At 42.1% G+C, this 8,363-nt stretch overlaps 1 pseudogene; it reads left to right on the plus strand.

The window, feature by feature from the left end:
- Positions 1 to 8,363, plus strand: part of LOC109843894 — a 67,632-nt pseudogene that overhangs the window by 5,378 nt on the left and 53,891 nt on the right.

Consider the following 8,363-nt stretch of genomic DNA (forward strand, 5'->3'; position numbering starts at 1 on the left):
ACAGAATACCAGAAGAGGTATGGTGCGGAAAGGAGGTAAAACTCTCACATCTTAAAGTTTTTGGTTGTGTAGCTTACGTGCATATTAGTGATCAAGGCAGGAATAAGCTTGATCCCAAGTCAAAGAAATACACTTTCATCGGCTATGGTGAAGATGAGTTCGGCTACCGCATTTGGGACAACGAAAACAAGAAGGTGATCCGGAGCAGAGATGTGATATTCAACGAGAAGGTGATGTACAAGGACATGCACAAGACAGATAACTCAGAGAGCGAGTCAATATTTGTAGATGCAGATGATGTCCCGAGTAACCTCTCGGAAGAACCCAATGCAGAGGGTCCTCAGCAAGAAGAGCCTGTTGGACAAGATGGTGCGCAGGAGCCCGACGCACCAGCTCCGATATTAAGAAGATCTTCTCGTCCTCCTGTACCCAACAGGAGATACATGAACTATCTGTTGTTGACAGATGGTGGGGAGCCTGAAAGCTTTGATGAAGCTTGTCAGTGTGGAGATGCGAGCAAGTGGGAGCTTGCAATGAAAGATGAGATGAAGTCTCTCATATCAAACCAGACGTGGGAACTAGCTGAGTTGCCCACGGGTAAGAAGGCACTCCACAACAAATGGGTGTACCGGGTGAAAGAGGAGCAGGATGGTTCCAGGAGATATAAAGCCCGATTGGTTGTCAAAGGTTTCCAGCAGAAGGAAGGAATTGACTACACCGATATTTTCGCTCCCGTGGTGAAGCTAAATACTATCAGGACCGTGATGAGTATTGTAGCAATTGAAGATCTTCATCTCGAGCAGTTAGACGTGAAGACGGCGTTTCTTCACGGAGATCTAGAAGAGGAGATATACATGCACCAGCCAGAAGGTTTCTCAGAAGAAAAGAAGAAGAACCTGGTGTGCAGACTCAAGAAGAGCTTGTATGGCCTGAAACAAGCCCCAAGACAGTGGTACAAGAAGTTTGACGGCTTCATGCACAAGGAAGGTTTCCAGAAGTGCAACGCCGACCACTGTTGCTACTTCAAAAGATATCAGTCCAGCTATATCATCCTACTGCTGTATGTTGATGATATGTTGGTTGCAGGAGCAGATATGAAAGATATCAAGAGTTTGAAGCAGCAGCTGTCAAAGGAGTTTGACATGAAGGACTTGGGTCCAGCGAAGAAGATCCTTGGAATGCAAATCACGAGAGATAAGAAGAGAGGTCTCTTACAGTTATCTCAGACGGAGTACATCAACCGTGTTTTGCAGAGATTTAACATGGGCAACGCCAAGCCTGTGAGCACACCCTTGGCCAGCCACTTTCGTCTATCGAAGGATCAGTCTCCTCAGTCAGAAGAAGAGAAAGAAAGTATGGCTCAGGTTCCTTACGCCTCAGCTATCGGAAGTTTGATGTACGTTATGGTCTGTACGAGACCAGATATTGGCCATGCAGTGGGAGTGGTCAGCCGGTTTATGTCGAATTCAGGAAAAGCTCATTGGGAAACGGTCAAGTGGATTCTGAGATATCTACGAGGCACCACACAGAAGTGTTTGCACTTTGGTAAGGGAGAGGTAGAAGTGCAAGGGTACGTAGATGCAGACTTTGGCGGCGAAGTTGATCACCGAAGAAGCACCACCGGCTATGTATTCACCGTTGGAACTACAGCTGTCAGTTGGATGTCACAGGTACAGAAGATCGTTACCCTATCCACTACAGAAGCTGAGTACGTTGCAGTGACGGAAGCCAGTAAAGAGATGATATGGCTTCAGGGTTTGTTAACAGAGCTGGGATTCAAACAGGAGAAGAATGTTTTGCACAGTGATAGCCAGAGTGGGATACACTTGGCGAAGAATTCAGCATTTCATTCTAGAACGAAGCATATTACGCTTCGATATCACTTCATCAGATCCCTGTTGGAAGATGACGTGTTAAAACTGGAAAAGATTCTAGGGAGTAAGAATCCGGCAGATATGTTAACAAAGACGGTGACTGTTCAGAAACTGGAGTTGTGCGCAACTTCAGTTGGCCTTCATGCATAAGATGATGAGGGCGGAGCCACACAGGAGAGGAGCTTAATGAGATAGCCCGTTGGCGTCGGTTTGGTCTCCAAGTGGGAGATTGTTAATTTGGGGGTGGATACCAACCTCTGCACCGGCGAAGAGCTCCGGCGAGCTCATGGATGTTGCAGGCGTGCGTGGGCGACGAACCGCAGGCGAGCTCCGGTTATCACCGACGGCGGAGGAGCTCCGACGAGCTCGAGAATGGCGGAGATGATGCAGGCGAAGACGACGAACGCCATCCTTCGGTGAACGCACACTTCGGCGAACGCAGAGTTGGGCGAACGCACCCTTCGAAGTCTGCGTTCGACCCCCCATTCGAGCTCTGCGTCTTTCGACCTCTGCGTTCGCCCCCCTTCTTTTGGCCAGGCTAGGGTTTTGAAGTTGCTGATCTCCCCCCTTCACCTCCGATTTTTCTCTCTGGCGGCTGCCCTAAATCGCTGCTGCGATTTGTGATTTATCCCAGCGTTCAACAGTGCAGGTTGGGGGGATTTAAGAAGAGAGAGAGGGAATTAATTAGGGGTTTTGAATTGTGGGGTATTTGTTCTCAGTTGAGAATTGAAAGGGTTCATACCCTTTGATTATTAACACTGTAGCTACAGTGTTTATCTGAGAAATCTCAGTTTTGAGATACGCTCCTAAATTGTAATTTCTTATTTGATTAATAAGAAAATTATCTGTGTGGCTCCCGAGGACGTAGGCAGTTGCCGAACCTCGTTAAATCTTGGTGTACTTTTTCTATACTGCGTTTCTGTTGCATTAGGGGTTTCAGGAGCTTGATGAGATAGCCTGTTGACGTTGGTTTGGTCTCCAAGTGGGAGATTGTTAGGTTGGGGGTGGATACCAACCTCCGGCGGCGGAGGAGCTCCGACGAGCTCCAGGATGACGCAGGCGAGCTCCGGCAGTCGCAGGCGAAGCCACAGGCGGCGAGGTCCAGGCGATCTTCGGCAGCACAGCTCTGCGTTCGAGCCTCCCCCTGAACTCTGCGTTCGCCTCCCGCGAGCTCTGCGTTCGCCTCCCCCTTTCAGCTCTGCGTTCGTTCGACCTCGGCGTTTGTTCGACCTCTGCGTTCGGCTCGAAGTTGGCGTCGAAGCGGTCGCTGGCGACAGGCTGTCGCCAGCCCATCAACTCTTCCTATAAAACCCCCCTCCAGCCTAGGGTTTGTTGCTGCTGATTTCTTCCCCTCCTCCGACTTTTCTCTCTGGCGGCTGCCCTAAATCGCTGCTGCGATTTTTGATTTATCCCCAGCTTCAACAGTGTTTGAGGGGGATTAAAGAAGAGAGAGAAATAGAAAAGAAAGAGGGGTTTATATTGTGGGGTATTTATTCTCAAGTGAGAATTGAAAGGGTTCATACCCTTTAATTATTAACACTGTAGCTACAGTATTTATTTGAGAAATCTCAGTTTTGAGATCTGCTCCTAAATTGTAATTTCTTGTTTGATTAATAAGAAATTATCTGTGTGGCTCCAGAGGACGTAGGCAGTTGCCGAACCTCGTAAATCTTGGTGTACTTTTTCTATACTGCGTTTCTGTTGCATTAGGGGTTTAGGCGTTAAATTCCCAACAGCAACAATGCATGAGTTGGTGGCTGCATTTCAGTTTACTTCTGTGTTTAGAGTGGCTATGGACGACTCCACCTGTTGCTTGAAGGTTCAGAATAGAACATCCGAATCCAGTGATAAGTAAATTGCCAACACCTTGGCATTAGACGTCTAGAAACTTAACACTAATTATCCTATCAGGTTCTGAGCCACGTACATAAAAGGGGATAATTCCCATTTTGCCCCTCTATTTTCCATCAAAGGGCATAGAACCATACACTCACATGCGGATGGTTCTGACAGGATGAGAACTCGAAATATACTCATTTTCATTCATGTTTGGCCAGTTTCTATCCTACAGTTGAGTTGTTTTGTCTCCAAAGAAATCATCATTTCTCTTTCTTATTATTATTAATTAACGGACACGAACTTAAGTGCCATGCTCCGACATATACATGGGGTTGTAAACACAGCTATATGTCCAAATTCTAGACACACCATATTTGACTCAAATAAAATGCTTTCTTAGTACTTTTACATGAAAGAATCTACCTTTGTAAAATGTATCTGTGATGTAGTTATTTGTCAAAACGGGGCACAACAAACTCATTTTAATATGTGAGGTAAAGAACAATTTGAAAATTTGTAAGCTTCGGACGAAAATAAGACCTGACTTGTGTGCAAATGTGCTGGCACATCAGTTTTTTTGTTGGGATGTGTCCTAAGTGACGTATCATAGATTTACTGTATTTAGGCTGAGAGTAAGTTTATGCATAATTTCTTGATGCATGCTGATTTTGTTTTCCATCTTAATGCTTGAAAGAAACTTACTGGTTCATTTGAAAGTCTTAACTCTTACGAGTGTCTGGTATGTTAGTTGGCCACTTGGCATAGAGGGATGTGATTCATGTTGCTTGTTTGCTTTTGCAGGCACCCAACATCAATTCAATGCACTTGAAAGTGACTGGGGTTTCACATCGTTTATGCCCTTATCTGATCTTTCTGATCCAAGTAATGGATATCTTGTGAATGATACATGTGTTTTGGAAGCGGAGGTTACAGTTCGTAAGGCAGTTGATTACTGGAATTACAACTCAAAAAAAGAGACAGGTTATGTTGGTCTGAAGAATCAAGGAGCTACGTGTTATATGGATTCTCTCATTCAATTTTTGTACCATATTCCTTACTTTAGGAAGGCATGACCCTGACCCATGGGTTTGACACTTTCTTTGCTTCCTGTATTCCTTATGTTTTAATTATTTGTGGATTGCCTCTTCAGGCTGTGTACCTTATGCCCACAACTGAGAATGACCTACCATCTGGAAGCATTCCTTTGGCCCTGCAAAGACTTTTTTACAAGCTTCAATATAGTGATAGCAGCGTTGCTACTAAGGAGCTGACAAAATCTTTTGGATGGGTTGAGTATGATCGATTTATGCAGCATGATGTGCAAGAATTTAACAGGGTGCTTTGTCAGAAATTGGAGGATAAGATGAAGGTGTGGTATCTGCATATAGCGATTTGCATCATTGCTTGTCATGCAAGCTAATGATTTGTACTTCTGTCTCAGGGAACTGTAGTTGAGGGGACAATGAAGCAGTTATTTGAAGGTCACCATATGAATTTCGTCGAGTGCATTAATGTTGACTATAAATCTACCAGAATGGACTCCTTTTATGGTATGTAATACTGAAAGATGATGTACAATGATATCTGTTGAAGTCATGTATTATACTATTACTGTTTGATACACTAAAGGCTTGATTATATCTCTTATAGACCTACAACTTGATGTGAAAAATTGTAAGGACGTTTATGCTTCATTTGATAAGTATGTCGAAGTTGAGCGTCTTGAAGGAGATGACCAGTATCAGGCAGCACAGTATGGTTTGCAGGTTAGTTGTCTTGTTATCAGCTTAATGGAAATTCTTAAGAGTCTCTTCATGGAGAAATCTTTAAATATATACTTATCATGCTATAATTTGTTGATATTTTCTTATACTGTTACTTATTGTTTAATCATGTTTCATTCCATTTTCAGGATGCTAAGAAAAATGTTCTATTTGTGGATTTCCCACCTGTTCTGCAACTTCATCTGAAACGTTTTGAATATGATAAAATGCGAAATTCAATGTTTAAGGTTGGTTCAAATGATTCCCTTTCCTTGAAGTCCTTTTTCATGCTTATGATAGTTTGTATCTGTTGAGTCGGCAATTTGTTTTGACCAGCTTTCTTCAGATTAAGTATGAAGTACTTTGAACTTAATTTGTTTTTTCAAGCTGAATTCAAAAGGATAGACAACAGCATATGATCTTTTATCTTTCTAATTGTGTGGAAACATACTTCATGTCACATTTCATTTTGTTTCGCTGCACCATCTTGTTGGGAAAAGCTGGAATAATTGAATGACCTTTCCTGTTCCTCTATAGATAAAATAGATTAATAAGGCAACTAATAATAAAATGACCACAAGAAATAATCAGCAAGACGCTAATATTCTTAACGTGGAAAACCCTTCAACCGAAGGTAAAAATCATAAGACCTAGTCTAGAAAAATTTTCCACTATAAAAAATAATTGGTACATCAACAACAAACAGAGAAGAAGAAGACTTATTCCACACCAGAGAAGAAACACAAAAGGCTCTTTCTTTCTTTTTTCTCTCTCACTTTTCTCTCTCTCTCATTCAAGTTCTTTGTGACTCAAGTTCTCTCTATCACTCAACGAGTGAAGTGCTAGGCCTTTTATAGCCTTTGGCTTCAAATGAGAAATCAATATAGCCGCTTAAAACAAGGTGCGCTACCCTAGACCTATAGCTCTCCATCTTTGACAAATTTTATCTCCATTTCTTTCACATGGGCTGCACCATCCCATGCAATTATTGTGGCAGAACTTTCCAAAGAAAGAGGGACCCGCAACAATTCTCTCCCTCTCGACTATGTGGAGAGGTCCATCCCTATTAGCTTCGTGCAAAGGTAAAACTTATTCCTAGCCTTCATCATCATATCGGCATGATTCTTGTTGATATGGATCGTCTGTGGTAGCATCTACTTCTCTTCCTTTACATCTCATAAATAGTGGTATCTTACATCAATGTACTTCATCTGAGAATGGTACATATTGTTTCTTCAGTAGTTGAACAATCTCTCTTGCTAAGCTTAAAGTGTATTTGTGAGAGGCATGCTAACAAACTTAGCACCTTTCATGCTGAATCATTCAAGAACACATTTAATATACTTATTCCACACCAGAGAAGAAACACAAAAGGCTCTTTCTTTCTTTTTTCTCTCTCACTTTTCTCTCTCTCTCATTCAAGTTCTTTGTGACTCAAGTTCTCTCTATCACTCAACGAGTGAAGTGCTAGGCCTTTTATAGCCTTTGGCTTCAAATGAGAAACCAATATAGCCGCTTAAAACAAGGTGCGCTACCCTAGACCTATAGCTCTCCATCTTTAACAAATTTTATCTCCATTTCTTTCACATGGGCTGCACCATCCCATGCAATTATTGTGGCAGAACTTTCCAAAGAAAGAGGGACCCGCAACAATTCTCTCCCTCTCGACTATGTGGAGAGGTCCATCCCTATTAGCTTCGTGCAAATGTAAAACTTATTCCTAGCCTTCATCATCATATCGGCATGATTCTTGTTGATATGGATCGTCTGTGGTAGCATCTACTTCTCTTCCTTTACATCTCATAAATAGTGGTATCTTACATCAATGTACTTCATCTGAGAATGGTACATATTGTTTCTTCAGTAGTTGAACAATCTCTCTTGCTAAGCTTAAAGTGTATTTGTGAGAGGCATGCTAACAAACTTAGCACCTTTCATGCTGAATCATTCAAGAACACATTTAATATACTTTTACGCAGATAGCCATAACTTCTTTACTTTCCTATCTCAAAAAGCTACACGCCTAATATCTGGCGTGCTGGCCCTAAAACCTTCATGTCAAAAGACTTAGATAATTCCTCCTTCAATGCTCAAATCAGCTTTGCATCCTGTCCAACTCAGAGCATATCATCAACATAAAGTAAAAGAATGATGAAGTTTCACGAATATGCAATCGTACGTGTGCACCCATGACCCATTATAAATGACCCACTATAACGAGTCAAGTTTCTTGTACCACTGGCGTGGTGCTTGTTTGAGCTTGTAAATGCTCTTCTTTAGCTTACAAACTATATCCTTCTTACCTTTTTTCCTTTGAATCCCTCTAGTTATAAATTTTTTCTTCAAGTCGCTATGAAGCATTGAGTTGCTCTAACTCAAGATCTTGGCTCACTGCTAGACGTAGAACTATCCTGATAGGCGTCATCTTCACAACTGTGGAAAATCTTATCAAAATCAATTTGTTTCTTCTATCAAAAGCCTTTGGCCACCAATTGCACTTTGTACTTTAGCGTCTTTTCTTTGTCTTTAGTTTGAAGACCCACTTGTTTTGCAGTGCGCTTTTGCCCTTAGGAAGTCTCAATAGCTCATAAGTATTGGTCTTATACAAGAAATGCATCTCAACTTGCATTACCTAGATCCGATACTCTTTGTCTCTATGAAATTAAGCCTCCTGAAAACTCCTAAAATGTATTCTATAGAGGGGTATCTTGTTAACGGTTGACTGACTCTCTTGAACCTTTGAAGTTGAGGTCTTGCTTCCTTTTGAGGAGCTAGATCTTCATGTTCATTACTTTCTCCTTCGTCATCGTTGCTCCCTCACAGTTTCGTCACTGTTGTCAATCTCTAGCATGTCTTGTATGTTGTCGCGCGCATCTCCTCATATTGT

Source organism: Asparagus officinalis, chromosome 5 (genome assembly GCF_001876935.1).
Source record: "Asparagus officinalis chromosome 5, Aspof.V1, whole genome shotgun sequence".
In the NCBI taxonomy this organism is placed as follows: domain Eukaryota; kingdom Viridiplantae; phylum Streptophyta; class Magnoliopsida; order Asparagales; family Asparagaceae; genus Asparagus; species Asparagus officinalis.